The sequence below is a fragment of the Haliotis asinina genome, chromosome 4 (assembly GCF_037392515.1).
Source record: "Haliotis asinina isolate JCU_RB_2024 chromosome 4, JCU_Hal_asi_v2, whole genome shotgun sequence".
In the NCBI taxonomy this organism is placed as follows: domain Eukaryota; kingdom Metazoa; phylum Mollusca; class Gastropoda; order Lepetellida; family Haliotidae; genus Haliotis; species Haliotis asinina.
The window spans coordinates 46,296,438-46,321,394 of NC_090283.1; the positions used below are offsets into that span (position 1 = coordinate 46,296,438).

A 24,957-nucleotide genomic window follows, 5' to 3' on the forward strand; every position below is an offset into this window, starting at 1 on the left:
GCTAATGGCGCAGATTCAATCTCATGACTTCCATCACTGGTGTGCCCGGTCTAGACTGGTGTTCCGACAACCGTCATAATGTTGGACTTTTGCTATCTGCAAACTTACATAAATAAACAAGCGATAGTGTAAACGATGAACTAGAAACTGATACGTTTGAGGTATATTTCGTTGATAACAAAAGATGTTACAGCTAAAATAAATATAAACACATATCAGATCAACACTTATGATATCAGGTTTGGCCATCGTCATCCGGAAGTGACGTACGTGTTAACAGTGGAGGGAGTTGCCAGTCCAGGTTGGTGTCTTGTGTTTCGTCTCTCACTTTGTCAACCTGTACACAGTTAACTGTTCGATATTAAGGGTCACTATAGTACCAGGATTCCCGAAATGTCAGCTACACTTTCATTTTTGCACTATATAACCGAGAAATACGAGTTAAATCATTGCAGAAATTCCTCCAATTTCGCTATAGAAATAGGACGGGCTTCACTCACAATGGCTGTGACTCCCTTTGCTGCTGATATGGTGTGGATATGAGACACTTGTTCATCGGGGATAATGTCAATGCGAAAGGAATGCATTGCTTAACGCTACGTCGCTATTTCGCTGACAGTTAAATGTCAAATACTCTACGCGTTCGTGTATGCTATGTGTAACGACATATTCATACGTAATATCTTTCACAGACACCTGCTTTGCAGTGATTGTTAGTTTAGAACAGCCTACCCATAAGTATACTTATAAAAAGTGTACAAATAAGTGCTAGTGATTGAGTGAGTGAGTGAGCGAGTTAATATTTAACGTCACATCGGCAATGTCTCAGCCATATCGTGACGAGAAGATTTAATTCTGAAATGCAATATATGTATAGTATAAGACCCAGTCAACGAAGGACAGTAAAACAACTAGAATATCACAGTTTGAATTAAAACTAGTGTGGAAAGTTAAAACTAATATCACTATTCGGACAATACAATATAAAATCAGGCTATAGATTGCCAACAACCGAAGGTAGATCACCATACTAGGGACCATGGGGACTTACAGTGCCTTTGCTACCTGCATGGGCCCTAGTTGGATTTACATCATCCCCTCAACTGTTAGCAATTTAGACACACTTAGCCAAAAGTTAAAAATACACAAATACTACGATTAAGAACAATGGAAAGTCTAAATTGACTGTGAATGCTTTTGGACTTACATACCCTCTCAGGAGGACAATATTTTTACAATACTTCAACCCCCTTTGAGGGTACAGCCACCAACAATTCAAGTTACTAATCCAAACTTCCAATAAATAAAATACATCTATTTACACGAAAGGTTTTCAAAATTCAACCAAAAAATCAATTTCTTTTAAAAAGCCAATAATTAAATGAGACCCAACACTGGTAAAAAGATCCTTAATTGTTTTAACTGTATAATACTTATCCCTTGTGATGGAGAATTCAACACAGTCAAGCAGGATATGCCTGACTGTGACCCTCTCATCACAAGGGATGCAAAACGGAGGATCCTCACCTTTCAATAGGTATGCATGAGTATATCGTGTGTGGCCAATACGACATCGTCTTAAAATAACCTCTTCAAATCTGGACTGACATCCCAAGTAGGTGTAACCAATATACGGTTTTATTTCATGTAATTTATTTATACCCACTTGGGTGTCCCACTTCTTCTGCATCAGATCACGGATGTAGGTTCTAATGCTAGCTTTGCAATCAGAGTATGGAATAAGAAGTGGTGTCACAGATTTGTCTAGTGCTGCCTTGGCAGCAAGATCGGCCATTGTGTTACCAGAAATGCCTACGTGGCTGGGTAACCAACAGAAGACGATGTCGTATTGGCCAGTAGCAAGATTATTATACAATTCAATAATGTCAATTAAAAGTGGATGTCTACATGATAAATTTTCAATTGCCTGAAGACAAGAAAGAGAGTCGGAATATATTATATACTGTTTACGTTTAGGGTGTCTTTGAATATATTTAAGAGCTGTTAACATGGCGTTAGCTTCTGCTGTAAAAATAGAACTATTATCTGGTAATCTAGAAGATATTGTTCTGGATCCAATGACAGTGGCACAAGCCACAGCGCCACCGTCCTTGGACCCATCTGTAAATAAGGATTTGTAATTGTTATATGTATGTTTCAATTGATTATATTCTTGTTTGTATTGTAATTCATTAGTTTCTGATTTTTTAAATGTAGTTAATGTTAGGTCAACCTGTGGCCTAACCAACTGCCATGGGGGAGAGGAAAGAAGACGGGAAGGAGCTATATTGTTCAGCTCAATACCAGCAGCAGCAATAAACGGCTTTATTCTGAGCCCAAGAGGTGGAACAAGAGAAGACGTTTTGCTATACAAATCCTCATAAAGGGGATTGAAGACACAGTTATATGCAGGGTTAGATTCGTTAGAGTATAGTTTTATGATATATTGTAAAGATAATTTGATACGGCGTTGTGCAAGAAATGGTTCATCGGCCTCAACGTAAAGACTGTCAATAGGTGAAGTTCTGAAGGACCCAAGACAAAGTCTTAGACCTTGGTGATAGACAGGATCAAGAAGTTAAAGACTGCTTTTGCAGGCTCCACCATAGACAATGGAGCCATAATCAAGTTTAGAACGAACGAGTGATCGATATAAATGGAGAAAGGTAGCTTGATCCCCTCCCCATTTTGAATTTGAAACCACTTTCAACAAGTCAAGAGCCTTCAGGCATTTACTTCTAAGTGATTTAATATGTGGTAAAAACGTTAAGTGTGAATCAAAGATTAGACCCAAGAATTTGGCTTCCTTCACAACTTTAATGGTCGTCCCATCTAGAGACAGTTCAGGGTCTTTATGTGGTTTGTATTTTCGACAAAAATGTATGCAGTTAGTTTTCGATTTAGAAAATTTAAAGCCATTTTCAAGCCACCATTTATTAATCCTGTTTAAACACAACTGCAATTGCCGTTCAATGGTATGCATATTTTTACCATGACAAGAAATATTAAAATCATCCACAAATAAAGATCCATCAATTGAATCGTTTAAAACTTTAGATAAACTGTTGATCTTGATGCTAAAAAGAGTGACTGGCAAAATACTGCCTTGTGGAACACCCTGATCCTGATTGTAATGATCAGACAGGGTAGAGCCCACGCGGACCTGGAATTGTCTGTTATTTAAAAACTTGGCAATAAATTCAGGCAAACGACCTCGCAACCCGAAGTCATGTAAATCTCGTAAAATGCCATATTTCCAAGTAGTGTCATATGCTTTTTCAAGATCAAAAAAGATAGACACAGCGTGTTGTTTGTTAATCAGTGCGTTTTTTACAAATGATTCTAAACGCACTAAGTGATCGACAGTACTTCTGTTTTTGCGGAAACCACATTGTATATTTGTGATAAGGTTATTAGTTTCCAAGTACCAAACAAGTCGATTATTTATCATGCGTTCCATGGTCTTGCAAACACAGCTTGTTAATGAAATCGGACGATAATTGGATGGATCCGTATGATCACGTCCAGGTTTAGGTATTGGTACTACTATGGCGTCACGCCATGACGGAGGAAAGTTACCCGATGTCCAAATATCATCAAAAATATTTAGGAGAGTTTCTAGGCAGGATTCTGGCAAGTGCTTCAGGAGTTGATAATGTAATGTATGTCCAGTGGCAGTGGCATGAGCCTGATCAAGAGCAGTATGGAGTTCATGAATAGAAAACATTTCATTATAATCTTCCCCATTATCAGAATTGAAATTAATAGTTTTCTTTTCTTGTTGTTTTTGATATTGCTGAAATTTAGGTAAATAATTAGAAGAGGAAGAGTGTTTAGCGAGTGTTTCGCCCAATTTATTTGCGATATCTGATTTATCAGTAAGTAATTGATCTCCATCTTTAAGATGATGGACAGTAGATTTAGTACCTTTACCTTTGATTTTCTGGACCATGTTCCATACCTTGGACATGGGTGTCCGAGAATTTATTTTAGATACATAATTTTGCCAAGATTGGCGTTTGTTCTGTTTAAAAGTACGCCGTGCTTTAGCATTTAAAATTTTAAATTTATTTAAATTATGCACCATAGGATGGCGACGGAAATAATGTTCTGCTTTTTTCCTTGCCTTCCTAGCTTGTTTGCACTCATCGTTGAACCGTGGTTTTCGTATATGTGGAACTACAGAGGACTTTGGTATACACTCATCAGCTATGGAATTCAGTTCATCCGAAAAGCATTTAATAGCATCGGGAACGTCAATAAAACGTTCAGGTTTAAGTTTTTCAGCACACAGTGTTTCATATAAAGCCCAGTTAGCCTTTTTAAAATTTCGTCTTGATGACGGAGGAACATCAGATGGAGTTACAGCTTTTAACATAGTAGGAAAATGGTCACTTCCACAGAGGTCATGGTGGACTGACCATTCGAATTCATTTAGTAGTTCGGAAGTTGTCAGAGACAAGTCAAGAGCAGAATAGGTCCCTGTACCAGGATGTAAATATGTGCTGGAACTATCATTATAAATACACAAATCATTGTCAGAACAAAAGTCCTCCAACAATTTCCCTTTAGTGTTAGTAGTTATACTACCCCAGAGTGGGTTGTGCCCATTTAAATCTCCCATTATAATACAGGGCTTCGGGAGCTGATCATATAGAGCTTGAAGATCAGTTTTAGCAAACGTCGAAGACGGAGAAATATAAAGAGAGCATAGCGTAAACGCTACATGTAACGTAATTCTCACTGCAACAGCCTGCATATTAGTATTAAGTGAAACAGGGCTTTGAATATCGTTTTGTTTGACTAGAATGGATGATCCGCCAGTGGCCCGATCACCCGGAGGTGCAAAACAATGATATGTGTTAAACTGACGAAAATTAAATGTATCTGTTTGTTTTAAATATGTCTCTTGGAGACATATCGCTGAAGGTGTAAAATCTTGGACTAATAGCTGTAATTCATGTAAATTAGTCCTCAATCCTCTGCAGTTCCACTGTACAATATTATTGGAATAAACTATCTTTTAGGGGGATTTATTGGGGATCTACCCCGCACTCTTTTGGAGGGCGACAAGCTATGTGCCCTAGAATGGACATTTTCAGAAACGTCCATTTCTTCAAGAGACCCATATTTATTGTACAATTGAATTTTATTTTGTGATCCTTTAGGAGCTCTGCCACTTTGTTGTTTTGAAGCATCAGGCTTTGGCTTTGGTTTACTTTTCACCGTTTGTTGACTCTCAGCTGTAGATTGAGACTTTGAGTGTGACTGAGATGCTGATTTATGATCAGACGAAGTCTTTGAGGTATTAGGAAGTGATTCCTCAGTCTGTGATGATATAGCAGTGCACAAATGTTGTGGAGAGTCGCAATTGACCCAAGTCAAGGTAGTTTGACAGCCTGTGGTTGACGTTGTTTTAGAACTAGACCCCAATGATGTTTTTGCTACTGTAGCATAACTTTCTGAAAGTTAAGATCTCTTTACCAGTTTTTTGGCCTCAGAAAAGGAGATATTTTGTGTAAATTTTATTTTATTGATCTCCATTTGCTCTTTCCAAATAGGACACTGTTTAGAAAAGGACGAATGGTCGCCTGAGCAATTGGTGCATTTTTTATAATCACTGTCACAATCTTCTGTTGTGTGTGTCTTCTCACCGCAGTGAGCACACACAACAGACAATGTGCAAGTATTCACACCGTGTCCATATTTCTGGCATTTAAAACACCTGAGCGGGTTGGGGATGTACGTATCAACTGGAATGTTACAGTAGCCTGCCTTCACTGATTTGGGTGCATTTGGAGATGAAAAAGTAAACAGGTACGTATTCGTTTTGATGGTTTCGTTGTTTCTCCGCGTTGAAAAGCGCTTGACATAGAGCACACCTTGAGCCTTCATTTCAGATCCTATATCAAGTTTCGACATATCATCCAACAATCGATCACGATCTCTCACAATACCTTTACTTGTATTCAAGGTCTTGTGAGCAGAGACCGTGACCGGAATGCCCACGAAAGATTTTATGTTCATGAGGTTCGTTGCTTGTTGTTTTTTCCCGCATTCAACTAGCAGGGCACCCGAACGCAAGCGTCTAATGTTTTTCACCTCCCCTGCAATACCCTGAATACCCTTGGACACAGCAAAGGGGTTCAGTTTTAACGGTGTCTTGTCAGGTGTCTCAATCACAATGAATCGTGGCCAATATTCAATCGATGCAGATGGTCTCAGGTCAGTATCAACAGGGTCAATATCAAGTGGACGTTTTGTTTTTTTAAGTGGTATTTCGTAGGCCATGGTTAAGGTAATATGGTTCATCATCCGAGCTCCCCACCCACCACGGAGTATCACAAGGACAATGCTAAAGCAAGCGGGCCTCCAGCTTGCAGCACCAAGGATACCCGGATGATATACTCCAGCAGAAGAATTAAAAGATTAATAATTCTACCAGACTGGCCCATGAGCCATTGCCTTCTGGCATAGGACTCTAGGCAAAATACAGAGCAACATATTTCAAATTCAAAAATGTTTTAGATTATAAAGCCAAGTCCAAATTTACAACAGTTCCAAATGGTGTATGTGCATTGATAAATATAATTATACCCCATGCACAGGGCTTGGCATGACCAGCCGATTGGTCGAACCGGGCCCATTCGACCACCCGTCTAGGCGAAGTAAGGGCCAAAGTGGTGTATTGAGCAACAGGAACACGGTTGCAAGCTCCTATTGCCCTCAACCACCAGGATCCCTTCCTCCGCCGACACAGGGCCGCAACCCACGGCAAACGGGTTGGTGGACCAAATATCCCCCCGGGTCCACTACAGGGGTGTCGGCGAACTCTTGGCGTTACCCAGCACCCACCACGAGGAGGTGGCTCGCCACGGGTGCCCCCCTAGAGGTGGAATAAGAGAAGACTTTTTGTTATATACATCCTCATAAAGAGGGTTAAAGACACAATTAAATGCAGGGTTAGATTTGTTAGAGTATAGTTTTGTAGCATATTGTAAAGATAATTTGATACGTCGCTGAGTGAGAGATGGCTCATCTGCCTCGACATAGAGACTGTCAATGGGAGAAGTTCTAAAAGATCCAAGACATAATCTTAGACCTTGATGATGGATAGAATCTAACATTTTCAGGCTGCTTTTACAGGCTCCGCCATATACAATGGAACCATAGTCAAGTTTGGAGCGAATGAGTGATCTGTATAAGTGAAGTAGGGTGGTTTGATCGCCTCCCAATTTTGAATTGGAAACAACTTTTAACAGGTCACGTGCCTTCAAACATTTAACTTTAAGGGATTTAATATGCGGCAAGAACGTCAAGTGGGAGTCAAATATAAGACCCAGAAACTTGGCCTCCTTTACAACTTTAATAGGTGTGCCGTTTAGATACAGTTCAGGGTCCTTATGTGGTTTGTATTTACGGCAGAAATGTATACAGTTAGTTTTAGACTTAGAAAATTTAAAGCCGTTTTCCAAACACCATTTATTTATCTTGTTTAGACACAACTGCATTTGCGAACATTCTTCCTTTTTGCTCAACACACCACTTCGGCCCTTACTTCACCTAGACGGGTGGTAGAATCGGCCCGATTCTATCAATCGGCTGGTCACGCCATGCCCTGAGCATGGATAATTATACGTGAGTGTTCATATTGATATTTCATGTGGTTACTATGGAAACCATGAAACTATTACTATATCACAGTCCTATGCCAGAAGGCGGTGGCTCATGGGCCAATCTGGCATTAATGACCTCCGGGTTCTGTTTGTCATCAGGTAATTGTCTAGGGCCGGACCAGCCTGACCTTTTACTCTGTTTGACTATTACAGCTACCTGCGTCCTTCTTGCTGGAGTATAGCGTCCTTGTAGCCCTGGTTTTGTAGTTGGCTTCCGCTGCAATTCCGTCCATGTTGACACTCCATGGTGGGTGGGGAGCAAGGGTGTCGAATATATTTTTCACTATGGCTACCCAACTACCTACTGGTTCCAGATCAAAAACTAAAAGAAGGCACATTGATAGTGATGCTGCAACATCTTCTGATGAAGAATGCATAAATAGTATTGATTCATGGCCACGATTTCTTGTTGTCGATGGAAGTGATGGTACACCCCTCAAAGTTAATCCTTTCGTTATTTCAAAATCTATTGAAGGCATTTGTGGAACTGTTAAAAATGTTACACGTCTCCGGTCTGGTTCTCTTCTAGTTGAATGTGCAAGAAGGCAACAGTGTCTTTGAATATATTTGAGAGCTGTTAATATGGCGTTTGCTTCTGCAGTAAAAATAGAACTGTTATATGGAATTCGAGAAGATATTGTTCTCGATCCAATGACAGTGGCACAGGCTACTGCACCACAGTCTTTGGAACCATCTGTAAATAAGGGTTTGTAATTGCTATATTTAATTTTTAATTGATTTTATTCTTGTTTATATTGTAATTCATTAGTTTCTGATTTTTTAAATGAAGTTAATGTTAGGTCGACTTGAGATCTAACCAACTGCCAAGGAGGAGAAGAAAGAAGACGGGATGGAGCTATGTTTTCCAGCTCAATGCCGGCCGAAGAAAGAAATGGTTTAATTCTATGTCCTAGGGGCGGGACAAGAGAAGTCTTTTTGTTGTATAAATCCTCATAAAGGGGATTGAAAACACAGTTATAGGCAGGGTTAGATTCATTAGAGTATAATTTAGTAATGTACTGTAAAGCTAACTTTATACGGCGCTGCTCAAGAGATGGTTCATCAGCCTCAACATAGAGACTGTCAACGGGAGAAGTTCTAAAGGACCCAAGACAAAGTCTTAGACCTTGGTGGTGGATAGAGTCTAGGAGTGTTAAGTTGCTTTCACAAGCTCCACCATTTATGATGGATCCGTAATCTAGTTTCGAACGGATAAGTAATCTATATAAGTTAAGCAGGTTAGTTTGATCTCCTCCCCATTTAGAATTTGAAACAACTTTTAACAAATCTAGTGCCTTCAGACAGTTGGCCTTAAGTGATTTAATATGCGGCAAAAACGTCAAGTGGGAGTCGAAAATAAGACCCAGAAACTTGGCCTCCTTTACAACTTTGATAAGTGTATTGTTTAAATACAGTTCAGGGTCCTTATGCGGTTTGTATTTGCAGCAAAAATGTATGAAGTTAGTTTTGGACTTTGAAAATTTAAAGCCATTTTCTAAACACCATTTATTTATTTTGTTTAAACATAACTGCAGTTGCCGTTCAATGGTATGCATATTTTTCCCACGACAAGAAATATTAAAATCATCCACAAAAAGTGATCCATCAACTGAATCGTTTAAAACCTTGGATAAACTATTGATCTTAATACTAAACAATGTGACAGACAATATACTACCCTGCGGAACACCCTGATCCTGACTATAATGGTCAGACAGGGTAGAACCCACTCGAACTTGAAACTGTCTGTCATTTAAAAAGTTTGATATAAACTGAGGCAAACGGCCTCGTAATCCAAAATCATGTAAATCTTTTAAAATCCCATGTTTCCATGTTGTGTCATATGCTTTTTCTAAATCGAAAAAGATTGACACTGCGTGTTGTTTATGAATTATGGCATTCTTAACAAAAGACTCCAAACGCACCAAATGATCGATAGTACTTCTGTTTTTACGGAAACCACATTGTATATCAGTTATTAGGTTATTGGTTTCCATGTACCAAACAAGTCGATTATTTATCATGCGCTCCATGGTCTTACAAACGCAGCTAGTTAGTGAAATTGGCCTATAATTGGAAGGATCAGTATGATCACGTCCAGGTTTGGGAATGGGAACAATTATAGCATCTCGCCAAGACGAGGGAAAGTTTCCAGACTTTCATCAAAAATGTTTAAGAGCGTTTCTAAACATGATTCTGGTAAGTGCTTCAGGAGTTGATAATGCACGTTATCAGCTCCTGTAGCAGTATCATGAGCCTGGTCAAGAGCAGTACGAAGCTCATGGATCGAAAATACTTCATTGTAATCTTCCCCATTATCTGAAGTGAAATTGATAGGGGTCCTTTCTTGTTGGCTTTTATACTTTTGAAACCGAGGTACATAATTCGACGAGGAAGAGTGTCTGGCCAAAGTTTCTCCAAGTTTATTTGCAATGTCAGATTTACTAGTCAATATTTGGTCTCCGTCTTTAAGATGTTTAATGCTAGATTGTGAGCCCTTGCCCTTGATTCTCTGGATCATGTTCCATACTTTTGATATCGGCGTACGCGAATTGATTTTCGACACATAGTTTCGCCAAGATTGACGTTTATTTTGTTTGAAGATACGTCGTGCTTTTGCATTTAATATTTTGAATTTGTTCAAATTATGGACCATAGGGTGGCGACGGAAATAATGCTCAGCCTTTTTCCGTGCCTTCCTAGCCTGTTTGCAGTCGTTGTTGAACCATGGTTTTCGTATGTGTGGAATCGTAGAGGACTTTGGAATGCAGTCATCGGCTATTTTGTTCAGTTCGTCAGAAAAGAGTTGGACGGGGTCAGGAACACACATAAACAGTTCAGGCTTCAATCTGTTGGATGAAAGTGATTCAAACAAAAGCCAGTCAGCTTTGGTACAGTTCCTTCGTGACAAGGGAGGGACGCCAGATGGACATATAGCTTTAAGAATAGTTGGAAAATGGTCACTTCCACACAAGTCGTCATGGACTGACCATTCAAACTCACCCAGCAGAGTAGAGTCAGTAATTGATAAGTCAAGAGAAGAATATGTTCCTGTACCAGGATGTAAATAAGTGTTGGAATCATCATTAAAGAGACAGATATTGTTGGCAGAAATAAAATGTTCTAGTATGTTACCTTTGCTGTTTGTATGTGTACCTCCCCACAAGGGATTGTGTCCATTCATATCGCCCATGATGATACAGGGCTTAGGAAGTTGGTCATAAAGTGCCTGCAGATCGACAGGCTGCACAGAAAAGGAAGGAGGAAGATAGAGAGAGCACAATGTAAAAACAATGTGCATCGTTACACGGACAGCAACGGCTTGAAGATGGGTATTTAGAGGAACAGGACTGTGAATGGTGCCCTGTCTCACTAATATTGAAGAACCTGCAGTTGCTTTAGGCCCAGGAGGAGAAAAGCAGTGATATGGAGTATACTGTCGTTTATCGATGTGATCGTTTTCTTTAAAAAATGTTTCTTGTAAACAAAATGCTGATGGCTTAAAATCTTGTATAAGTAAATGTATATCATTAAAATTGTTCTTCAGTCCCCTACAATTCCATTGAATAATAGTATTGGAAGTGTTCATGGAGGCTTAACTGGAGATCGTGATTGGGAGGAGTGTTCACTCCTATGAATTGGTTGTGAAGGAGGAACGTCTATCTCCAGAGGTTCATACGAGTTATGAACCTCAACAGATGCAAGAACTTGAGTGGGCGTCTCCACGTTAGTGAGCGCCTTTCGTCTTTTCTGTACTTTCTTTTTCTCTTTTCTAGTTAGAGTTGCATCATCGGTATGTGTACTTTCCATGGAGTGAGATGGTACATCACGAGTAGGATTGTCTGTTTGTGAAGTGGTTGATTTCATATTACTTTTCTGAGACATGTCAGAGGGTTGGTGCAGTACAGTCTGGTCATCCTTGACCCAGGAGATGTCGGTCTGACATGACACGGAGACTGTCTTACAAACTCGAGTGGAGGATGCAATTGCTGTGGAATATGTTTTGACATATGTTTGAGCAGGAGATGGTACTAGTTTTTTTTGCTTCTTGGTAGGTTATGTTGTTTGTGTGCTTAATTCTTAAGATTTGGGCTTCAAATTCAAACGATGGACAGGATTTAGAAGACGCCATGTGATCACCATTGCAGTTAGCACATTTGAGGTCATTTGTGCACTCAGAGCTATCATGGGCTCCAGAGCAACGGCAGCATACTACCATCTTGCTACGGCAGAACTTAGCACCATGACCAAACTTTTGACACTTAAAACATCGGAGTGGATTTGGTACATAAACCTCCACCCCGATGTTGAAATATCCAGCCTTTAGTGATTTAGGTATTACAGGTTGAGAAAAGGTGAAAAGATAGGTGTTGGTTTTAACAAAGACACCATCTTGTACTTTTCTGGAAAAACGTTTTACATGTGTGACTCCTTGAGATTTTAATTCAATTGCAATTTCCTCCTCGCTCATATCAGAAAGACAGCGAGCAACATCTCTCACAATGCCTCTGCTCGTGTTCAGTGTCTTGTGCACTGAAACAACAACGGGAGTATTAACAAATTGTTGTAAACCCAACAGATTGACTGATTGTTGTTTCCTCAAACACTCCACTAGTAAGGCACCAGTCCGTAGTCGTGTGACATTCTTAACATCTCCACAGACACCTCTAATGCCCAGTGAGATAGCAAACGGGTTAAGTTTTAAAGGACTTCCGTCAACTGATGCAATTGTGATAAACTGTGGCCAAGAATCAGAAATATCTGGAGCTACCTCCTCATCAGACGAGAGCATATCTACATGTCTGCGTTTAGTTGCTTTGTAGGAACCAGGTGAATTGTATTGAGACATGGTATAACATACGAATTCAGCACCCCTGCTCCCCACCCACCATGGAGTGTCAACAAGGACGGTATCAATTTGCACCGGATCTCCAGGATGCTAACACCAAGGATACAGGGGTGGTATACTCCAGTAAATATGACATGAATAGCTATATTTGTCCAAAAGATTAGTTGTCAGGCTGGTTCGGCCCATAACAATAATCCAAAGACATATAGAATTCAGCGGTCAACATCACCAGATTGGCCCATGAGCCACCGCCTTGAGGCATAGGACTCTAGGCAATTTCCTCGATGCAGAGAAATAAAATCTGACTTTGAACAAGACCCAAGACCCAACAGTATAATGAAAATGTGCAAACAAAATCCCCATGCACAGGGCCTGGCGTGACCAGCCGATTGATAGAACCTTTGCCCTCAACCACCAGGATCCCCTTCTCCACCGACACAGGGCCGCAACCCACGGCAAACGGGTTGGTGGACCAAATATGCCCCCGGGTCCACAACGGGGGGTTGGCGAGCACTTAGCGTTACCCAGCACCCACCACGAGGAGGTGGCTCGCCACGGGTGCCACACATACAGATGGGAGCAAGCTACAAAGTGTTACGAGTGTGTATATTCTGTATATTTTTGTTTTTAATTCAGTAATGATAATTTTTGGGTCACAACATTTAGTGTTTTGAATATTAATTATGATGGGTCACATTTCGTTTTAATAGCTGGTCAACACTTTTAGAATTCTGGTTTTCCGGAATTTATCTGCTCCTAGTTTTCTATGTGTTCACTTCCGGGATACTGTTTCGAGACCATTCTACAGTGTGGACGATGTTCGTTTGTGCCCGAACTTTCGGGAAATGACTTAGTAAACACATAAAAAGGCTTGTTGCCGTGTGGAGGGCGACACTCACACTCATTCACATTACTGCCAACGTTTGAAATCCTGTCAACGCCTGAATCTACATTATCTGCTGTCGCACCCATCGCTGTGTTGACATTCTGTCATAGTTGATTCTCTCTCACACCAAGACTTTGGTGAGTTTGCTATATTGTATTTTGTAACCCATTGACTTAGATTTTGTCTCTCTTGAATTGTACCTGCAATCTGCATTGTTGATTTGTGACTTTGTATATCTTGCTCTCGTTGCATAATAATACAGAATTTGAACGACAACGACTTGTCTTTGTTCTGTTTTGCTGGTTCACAGTGGATATCTTAAATTGTTGTCACGGTAAATTCTTCACTGTAACAAAAGAATATTTTATTTCATTGGAAGGCACTCGTGGCGAGCCACCTCCTCGTGGTGGGTGCTGGGTAACGCTAAGTGCTCACCAACCCTCCGTGTGGATCCGGGGGGATATTTGGTCCACCAACCCGTTTACCGTGAGTTGCGGTCCTGTGTCGGTGGAGGACGGGAATCTGGGGGTTGAGGGCACTGGGGGCCTGTGACCGCGTTCCCTTTGCTCAACACATCCCTCCGACCCTTACTTTACCTAGATGAGAGGTTGAATGGGCCCGGTTCAACCAATCGGCTGGTCATGCCAAGCCCTGTGCATAGATTATAAATTTATTTATCATTGCACAAGTATGATTTGGAATTAATTTTGATTGCGTTTAGTCTTGGCTTTATTGTCTAAAACATGTTTGATGTTGAATTATGTTGGTTTGAACTTTGCCTAGAGTCTCATGCCCAGAAAGCGGTGGCTCATTGGCCAATCTGGTGGAGTACTTATAAATAATTCTTCTGCTGGAGTATATCATCCGGGTATCCTTGGTGCTGCAAGCTGGAGGCCCGCTTGCTCTAGCATCGTCCCTGTGATACTCCGTGGTGGGTGGGGAGCTCGGATGATGAAATCTACATAACTAACCATGGCTTAAGAAACCCCCACTAAGAAGAGCAAACGTCCTCTCGAAAATGATCCCGTTGACGACCTCAGACCGTCCAAACAAATTGATTACTGGCCACGTTTTCTTGTCATTGAGACCAAAGATAACACACCTTTTAAGCTGAACCCATTTGCAGTGTCTAAAGGTATCCAAGGCATTGCTGGCGAAGTAAAGAACATTCGAAGATTACGTTCTGGTGCACTGTTGATTGAGTGTGCCAGAAAGCAACAGTCAACCAACCTTTTGAATATCGACACTTTTGTTGGTACTCCGGTTACTGTCATGGCCCACAAAACACTCAACACCAGTAAGGGAATAGTGCGAGATCGTGATCGATTGCTGGCAGACATGTCTGACCTAGATATCGTTTCCGAGATGAGAGATCAGGGTGTACTATATGTCAAACGCTTCTCAACCCGTAAAAACAACACAACCATAAAAACCAACACATATCTGTTTTCCTTCTCATCGCCTACTGCTCCAAAGTCACTTAAGGCAGGGTAATGTAATCTCAATGTTGATACATACATTCCAAATCCGTTGAGGTGCTTCAAGTGCCAAAAATTCGGTCATGGTGTAAATACGTGCACATTGTCTGTTGTGTGTGCTCACTGTAATGAAAAAACACACACAACAGAAGATTGTGACAGCCATGTTAAAAAGTGCACAAACTGCGCAGGGGATCACCCATCTTTCTCTAAAGAATGTCCTGTGTGGAAACAACAAATGGCCATTAACAGAATAAAGTTTACACAAAACATCAGTTTTGCAGATGCAAAGAAAATGGCCCAGAGCTCAGTACAAACGGAAAGCTATGCTTCCGTTGCCAGACCAAACCCAGACGCAACATCCACAATAATGAAATTATCTGCAAGCTGTCAGACAAACTTGACTTGGGTGAACACGGATTCCCCTCAACCTTTGTCACCTGCCATATGTACTCAAACTGCAGAATCACTTCCTGGTACATCTCAGATTCAATCAGCAACATCCCCTGATCATAACATATCTTCTCAGTCATCAACAAGGTCTCAACCCAGTAAAATAAAACCTAAGAAGCCAGATTCTTTGAAAAAGCTAGGTGGCAGAGCCCCAAACGGTTCAGAGAATAAAATCCAAATTTTCAACAAATATGGATCACTCGAAGACATGGACGTGTCTGAAAACGTCCGCTCTAGGGCACACAGCCTGTCGCCCACCAAAGAAGTGCGGGGTAACTCCCCAATAAATCCCCCCAAAAGATAGGTTATCAGAATAATATTATTCAGTGGAATTGCAGAGGACTAAGGACTAATTTTAATGAATTGCAGCTTTTAATCCAGGATTTTACACCGTCAGCAATGTGTCTACAGGAAACATATTTAAAACACACTGATACTCTTGACCTCCCTCATTTCAATGCTTACCATTATTTTTCACCTCCAGGTGATAGGGCAAGTGGAGGATCATCAATCTTGGTACGGCAAAATGTTATACATAGTTCAATAGCGCTTAAAACAAATCTCCAAGCTGTAGCTGTGAGACTTACATTACAAGTTGCATTTACGCTTTGTTCATTGTATATTCCACCTTCATCCACTGTCCAGTTAACTGATCTACAAGCTCTTTACAATGAACTTCCTAAACCCTGTATGATCATTGGCGATTTCAATGGCCATAATCCACTCTGGGGTGGTACTACTACGAACACCAAAAGTAAATTACTTGAGGATTTTCTTTCAAATAATGATCTCTGTATTTACAATGACGGGTCACATACATATTTACATCCTGGCACAGGAACATATTCAGCTCTTGATTTATCAGTTACTGACTCTAATCTCTTAAATGAATTTGAATGGTCGGTTCACGATGACTTGTGTGGGAGCGACCATTTCCCTACAATACTAAAACCTGTGAGCCCCTCTGATGTAAGGCTGGGCTCTATATGAATCTCTCTGTACTGGCAAACTTAATCCCGAACGTTTTATTACTGCTCCTGATGCTATTAAGTGGTTTTTCAGATGTACTCATTGACATTGATGATGAGTGTATCCCAAAGTCTTCTGCAGTTCCACATATTCGAAAACCATGGTTCAACAATGAATGCAAACAGGCTAGAAAGGCAAGGAAAAAAGCAGAACATTATTTCCGTCGCCACCCTATGGTGCATAATTTAAATAGATTTAAAATTTTAAATGCTAAGCCATGGCGTACCTTTAAACAGAATAAACGCCAATCGTGGAAAAATTATGTATCTAAAATAAATTCTCGGACACCAATGTCCAAGGTATGGAACATGGTCCAGAAAATTAAAGGTAAAGGTACTAAATCTACTGTCCATCATCTTAAACATGGAGATCAATTACTTACCGAGGAGTCAGATATCGCAAATAAACTGGGTGAAACTCTGGCTACACCTTCTTCCTCTTCTAATTACGTGCCTAAATTCCAACAATATAAAAAACAACAAGAAAAGAAAACTATTAATTTTAATTCAGAAAATGGGGAAGATTATAATGAACTATTTTCTATTCATGAACTCCATACTGCTCTTGATGAAGCACATGACACTGCTACTGGAGCTGATAACATACATTATCAACTCCTGAAGCACTTACCGGAATCCTGTTTAGAGACGCTCTTATCAATATTTGATGATATTTGGACTTCCGGGAAATTTCCTTCTTCATGCCGTGATGCCATAGTAGTACCAATACCTAAACCTGGACGTGATCATACGGATCCATCTAATTATCCTCCGATTTCATTAACTAGCTGTGTTTGCAAGACCATGGAACGTATGATAAATAATCGACTTGTTTGGTACTTGGAAACAAATAACCTTATAACAGATATACAATGTGGTTTCCGGAAAAAACAGAAGTACTGTCGATCACTTAGTGCGTTTAGAATCATTTGTGAAAAACGCACTCATTAATAAACAACATGCTGTGTCTGTCTTTTTTGATCTTGAGAAAGCATATGACACAACCTGGAAATATGGTATTTTGCGAGATTTACATGACTTCGGGTTGCGAGGTTGTTTGTCTGAATTTATAGGTAATTTTTTAAATAACTCACAATTCCAGGTCCGCGTGGGTTCTACCCTGTCTGATCATTACAATCATGATCAGGGTGTTCCACAAGGCAGTATGTTGTCTGTCACTCTTTTTAGCATCAAGATCAACAGTTTATCTAAAGTTTTAATTGATTCAATTGATGGATCGTTATTTGTGGATGATTTTAATATTTCTTGTGGTAAAAATATGCATACCATTGAACGGCAATTGCAGTTGTGTTTAAACAAGATTAATAAATGGTGTCTTGAAAAAGGCTTTAAATTTTCTAAATCAAAAACTAACTGCATACATTTTTTAGGTAAATATAGACCACATAAAAACCCTGAACTGTCTCTAGATGGGACGTCCATTATAGTTGTCAAGCAAGCCACATTTTTGGGTCTAGTCTTTGATTCCCATTTAACTTTTTTACCACATATTAAATCACTTAAAACTAAATGCCTGAAAGCACTTGACTTGTTGAAAGTTGTTTCAAATTCAAAATGGGGAGGGGATCAATCTACCCTTCTCCATCTATATCGATCACTCGTTTGTTCTAAACTTGATTATGGCTCCATCGTCTATGGTGGAGCCTGCAAAAGCAATCTTAAACTTCTTGATTCTGTCCATCACCAAGGTCTAAGACTTTGTCTTGGGTCCTTCAGAACTTCACCTATTGACAGTCTTTACGTTGAGGCCGATGAAGCATCTCTTGCACAACGCCGTATCAAATTATCTTTACAATATATCACAAAACTATACTCTAACGAATCTAACCCCGCATATAACTGTGTCTTCAATCCTCTGTATGAGGATTTATATAGCAAAACGTCTTCTCTTGTTCCACCTCTTGGGCTCAGAATAAAGCCGTTTATTGCTGCTGCTGGTATTGAGCTGGACAGTATAGCTCCCTTCCGTCTTCTTTCCTCTCCCCCTTGGCAGTTGGCTAGACCAAAGTTTGACCTAACATTAACTACATTTAAAAAATCAGAAACGAATGAATTACAGTATAAACAAGAATATAATCAATTGAAACATAAATATAACAATTATAAATCCTTATTTACAGATGGGTCCAAGGACGGTGGCGCAGTTGCCTGTGCTACTGTCATTGGATCCAGAACAATATATTCTAGATTACCAGATAACAGTTCTATTTTTACAGCAGAAGCTAACGACATATTAACAGCTCTTAAATATATTCAAAGGCACCCTAAACGTAAACAATATATAATCTATTCAGACTCTCTTTCTTGTCTTCAGGCGATTACAAATTTATCATGTAAACATCCACTTTTAATTGACATTATTGAATTGTATAATAATCTTGCTACTGGCCAATACGACATCGTCTTCTGTTGGTTACCCAGCCATGTAGGCATTTCAGGGAACACAATGGCCGATTTTGCTGCCAAGGCAGCACTCAACAAATCTGTAACACCACTTCTTATTCCATACTCAGATTACAAAACGAACATTAGAACTTATATTCGTGATCTGATGCAAAAGAAGTGGGACACCCAAGTAGGTATAAATGAATTACATGAAATAAAACCGTATATTGGTTACACCTACTTGGGCTGTCAGTCCAGATTTGAAGAGGTCATTATGCGACGATGTCGTATTGGTCACACCAGATTTACGCATAAATACCTTTTGAAAGGTGAGGATCCTCCATTTTGTATCCCTTGTGATGAAAGAATCACGGTCAAGCATGTCTTGCCTGACTGCGTGGAATATTTCATCACAAGGGATACCTATTTTAAATCATGTAGTATGAAGGACCTTTTTACTAATATCAGTTCTCATTTAATTATTGCATTTTTAAAAGAATTAGATTTATTAAATGAATTGTAAATAGATAATTTTTTTATTATCGGAAGTTTAAATTGGTAACTGTACTTGTTAGTGGCTGTATCCTCAAAGGGGGTTGAAGTACCGTAAAACTATTGTCCTCCTGAGAGGGTACGAAAGTCCACAAACATTCAAAGTAAATTCAAACTTTCCATGTTTTTAATTGTAGAATAAGTGTCTTTTTACTGAATGGCTAGATTTCCCGAATTGCTGATGGCTGAGGGGATGATGTAAATCCAGCTAGGGTCCATGCCGGTAGCAAAGGTACTGTAAGTCCCCATGGTCCCTAGTATGGTGATCTACCTTCAGTTGTTAGCAATCAATAGCCCATTTTTATATTGTGTTGTCCTCTATAGATAAATTGTTTTAGGTATAGTTACTAGTTTTATATTCTACTCTGTGATATTCTAGTTGTTTTACTGTCCTTCGTTGACAGGTTTTATAATAGGCATATATTTCATTTCAGAATTAAATGTTCTCGTCACGATATGGCTGAGATACTGCCGATGTGACGTTAAATGTTAACTCATTAAGGCCGAGAGCCGCGTATATGCGGCAAATTAATTAGCTTCTCACAGCGAGAGTCGCTTATTGGGGGGGAATAAAAAGCACCTCTTATTCAGCGAGAGCCGCATATTGGGGGTTACGAAAAGCACCTCTCATTCAGCGAGAGCCGCGTATTGGGGTTTTACAATTTAAATTCGTACTGTACCTATTATAAAATTTCAATCAGTTTAGCAGTAACGATCAAAGATTAGCTTTTCGTATGAGAGGGGTTACTTTCTGTGTTAATCAGAAGAACTATTAATGTGTTTTGATAACAACTGCTTGCAATGTCGGGGGCTTATACATTCAAATGAACACGTCTGCGAGAAAAGGGATTATGAGATGTTGTTACAGGAGGTACGTGTTTGTTACTCGTCATTGGGAGTGAATACTAAGATACTATGTTTGCACATTGATTGAATTAATGGTGACAAGGTTACAAAACCTTCTTCTAAATTAAATCATTCATTCATTCGTTGTAATAGTCCATATAATGAATCGTAGACATAAATAGCACTGCTGTATTACACTCAGGTTCGTGTAGATTTGAAATAAACCAAGTTACTAATTTAGACCTAATTCATTTGCGACTATTGATTTTTAAAGTTGACAATAATACATAATCGAATATGAAGTGATAACTCTTGCATCTACTCATAATATACATATATAGTACACATAAACCATACAAAGGTAACTGGGGTATTTTGTTCAAGCTGTTTCATGCTTGTTTGAAATGTGACTTTTCAATGCAATTTACATAAGCATTGTGTAAGAAACGTTTGCATTTGATCTCTGTAATTATCTTATCCTGTGTAATGATCACTTGTATCAGATCCATCTTCAATAAAAGGAGGATAATATATCAGTTACGGAATTGATGCGTATAATCATTCAATCAGAAAACACTAAATGAGATATGTGAACACCTCTTTCAACCTCAAAATAACAGCCTCTGGCCGAATGCATGTCCAGGTAAACTTTTGTCCCGTGACAAGTGTAAAACAAACTAATGCGCTGTTACATCATTGGACAACCTGTTTTGTGGAGTCAAGCCCATTGTCAATCTTCTGAACCTCGTTTACTTGCAAAACAAATATGAGTATGTCCATCTTCATAAATATTTGGGGAGATTCAAGTGTATACATCACAATAAATCAGTATCGTGTTACTTTTTTAAATTCTATAATACATGTACTTGAATTATGGTATTTATTCGTAACAATGTGCAGATTAAATTGAAATGTTCAGCGAACCATTATGTTTGATGTACAAGTAGTGTGCGCAAAAAGTATATGCAAATAAATACCATCTCTACTCAATAGTTGGATTGGGTTATCCGGGGTAATCGCATTGTAGCGCTTTGAGCGCTTCAAAGAAAAATAAACTCGTCAAAGTGCTTGTTAGTTCTACGTGTACATTCCAGGCATCCTTACAATTACATATGTTCACGATACACAAACCTTTCATGATAACTAGAGTTGATAAAGCCAAAATCTAGCATATCGATTGGTCAACGATCTAACCAATAGTCAATCTGTATCCAAGCTGTCTAGTGACCGAACGTACTCTTCAGAAATTTAGCCCACGCCCCATGACCTGTCATTTCCAGTGTGACAGGTATCTCATGATACGATTGGTCATAGATAACAAATCAGGGAGTATATTGTACAGTTAAGATACAAAACGACCTATTCGGGAACTTTGATGACGCCCACCCCATGACCCTTTGTCTTATGTATGTGCAAGGAATAGCATTATACAATATGCATACATGTATGTTCGTGCGATAACGTGTATTTTCTGCGTTAAATCTAGATGAACCAAAGCGACAAACTGTGAATCTGTTATATGTACGTCACAGACTAGCTTATTAGTACTTTCCTTAAAATATTCAGTAAACACTAGCAATGTATCAGCGAAAACGCTTCTTTCATAGATTATTAGGCATGTGCGTAAATTCGTCTTTACTGCCATTGACATAGATGTTTTGAACATCATTTGGTTTAAGTATGTCTTACATACAAAGATTCCAAACATGTGTGAAGAAAGGCACACTTACATAATCCCTTACTTTATGTGCTATTGAAAGTTTCTTGACACCTCTCTGTAATTATCACATGTAGCAACTAATTCCGTTGATCCATCATCAGTAAAAGCAGGATAGCATATTAGTCATGGTATTGATATCCTTGCGTATCACCATTCAGACTACAGTAATAAGATTATTTAGCGCTACTACTGGTCTTGAAACAACAGTCTCCGGTAAAATTTATACGTAGCCACGCCCCTACTCCCTTATTGAACGGACTGCCCCGGGACAAGCATAAAATAAACATGTGTTGTTATTTTGTCGGACAACCCACTTGATGGTGCTACGTACGCTTCATTCTCTGTACTGTATATGCACACATGGGTGCAGTCTGGTGAACCTTGATAGCGATACGATATCAGACAATACACAAATTGTTACATGATAGTTAGAATATACAACCAAAACACAACGTATCCACTGGTCAACAATACAATAAAAAATCAATGTATCCAATCTGAGTGACCAAACGTGCCCTTCAGAAATTTAGGCCACGCCCCATCACCTTGCCCTTCCTATGTGACAGGTTCTCACGATACGATTTTGGTCACAGCATCAGCCAATATAATGAGTAAGTGAGATATAATGCGTTACATTCGTGATGTTTTATCCCATCACATGACGGGAAGCTTTGTTTTAGCATCGAGTAATGATAAATGTATCATGCAGTATGTATGTGTATGAATGGTGATGTATGTTTACAGTGTTAAGTTAAGATGAACAAAGTGACAAACTATAAATTTCTATATGCTCTAATGTTCTTACACACCTCTTGATACTTTCCTTGAAATAGTCAGTAAGCATGAGCAATGTATTGGCAAAAAATGTAGACGATTATAATGCAAGTACCCCCCTCTTTTTAAACTCTATTATAAATAATATATTATAATTCAGTCAATACGATGAGAGAGACAGGAGGAATTTGTATATTTGTTCATCTCGTACGTACAAAGACCGCGTAGGTGTTGATAAAAATACAACACACACTGGCAAAGGGGTATAAGGGACAATAAATTACATGAAATGCTGTAATATATGTGTTCACATCGGCCTCTTTTCCATCTTTACGACACAAGTAAATAATCAGTACTTGTTTGTGAGACTAGACAGTTTCCTGTCATATCCGAGACCTGCCAGGGAAATCAGGCATGATTAGCACTAATTAGCCCCGTCGCAGCAATCAGGCAGTCAGCGAGGGGTGCCAGGTGTTGGGCAGTGGAGCGGCTCCAGGGCTTAATGAGTTAACTCACTCACTCACTTACAGTATGGTTCAAAATTATTGAGAATAGCTAAAGCATTTCATATTATTAAACGAGAACAAATCAGATAAAATTGAATGTATTGTGAAAGTGAACTGACCTTTTCATGTTGTGTAGGTAACAATTTAATATTTTATCAAGTCTCCTTGAGCTTCACGGCACAGTCTAAGACGGGTAGGCATACTTCCTATCAGAGAGGTTAGTGTCTCGTGAGTTATGCTGTCCCAGTATCGGACCACTTCTCTCTTCAGGTCTTCAATTTTTATCAACCCCTTTTGATTCACACATTCCTTCATCATCCCCCAAATGTTCTCAATGGGATTTAAGTCAGGACTATATGCAGGAAATGGTAATGCAGTCACATTTTCCCCCTGAAACCACTGCTTGGCATGTTTTGCGGTGTGTTTAGGATCATTATCTTGCTGCAAAATCCAGTCATTTCCATAAAACACATGTGCACTTGGAAGGAGAAAATTATCTAATATGTTAGTGTAGCGTTGACTTGTCAGATTTCCCTCAAACACACACAGCGGGGCCGTTCCTAATAAGGATATCCCTCCCCATACATGAAACTTTGGGCTGTATTTAGGTCGTCGATACAACGGTGCTGACGCAGACTTTGTCCATATTTTCACATTATTGGGATATACCCATATTGAACTTTCATCAGTAAAAATCACATTTTCCCAGTCAAAGTTTTCATGTGCCAAACACCACTCAACACGCCTGTCTTTATGTTCTTGTTTCATGAGAGGAGAAGGAATTCCAGTCTTTTTCTCCCATCCAAGATCAATCAAATTTCTTCTAACTGTAGATTTTGATACAACTGTTGATCCCCTTTCTATCATTTCATACCTGATGTTGGAGATGCTTGCCCTTTGCTTTTTAGACGCTAAAATTCCCAGCCGGACGCGATCTGAGAAGTCCACTTTTCTGGGTCTCCCTGCTCCTTTCTGGTGCCCCAAATCCTTTCCCTCTTTAAAATTCTTCCTAATCCTATACACAGTAGAAAGAGGAGTTCCTGTTCTCTCTGCCAATGTATTTACATCATCAATTCCTTGATTACACAACTCAAAAATCAACCTTCTTTTATATTCAGCAGACATTGTTGACAGTGCTGAGGAAAATGACGTCTGCTACAAATTCAGGGGAGGTAACTCTAATTGTACTATACTCAGTAGGCCAAGATGAGTTACCTCCCTTATACCATTACTTAGTTTTAAGTATCAGTGAATCAGTTGAGGTGTTAGGATAGCTCAAAGTAAGAAGAAAAATTCTCAATAATTATGAACCAGACTATATTTCATTGGAAAGATTCATTGGAAAAAAATTCTGCCAAAAATTTCTGCAGAAATGCATTTTCAGAGCCAATTTGTGAGCCTGTTAACACGTGAACACACTGACACATGGACTTTTCGTGTTCATCTCCTCGAGATCTGTCCAATGATATAAAATATGTCTTTGTAGCTTGCTCCATTCTGTGTGTAAAGTTAGGACTCGATGGCCATTGCTAAGTTGTCCCTTGTTTGTTTCGCTTTTTGTCACAGTTCTTCAGCCTTACTGTCCGTTTATTCTGTCCAGGTTCTTGTGCCAAGCTAGGTTGTACAGTAGCCGATTCGTCCGTTCTGTCACGACGCATCTGGGAATGGAACGGTTTACAGGCGAGATACGACACGTTGCGTTCTCTGGCATTCACTATCTGCAGCTGATGCTGGCATTCTTACCGATATAAGCACTCGACATATGCCTCCAGCAAACATACAA

The 24,957-nt window shown here is 39.5% G+C and overlaps 1 protein-coding gene across 1 annotated transcript in view; it reads left to right on the forward strand.

Annotated features, from left to right (window-relative positions):
* The first annotated feature begins 259 nt into the window (after nt 1-259).
* The window catches only part of LOC137281594 (uncharacterized), a 94,636-nt gene continuing 69,938 nt past the window's right edge, over nt 260-24,957 (forward strand). The window contains exon 1 of the mRNA XM_067812928.1: nt 260-301. The gene's annotated coding sequence lies outside the window, so the exon portion shown is untranslated. The remainder of the gene's footprint in view (nt 302-24,957) is intronic.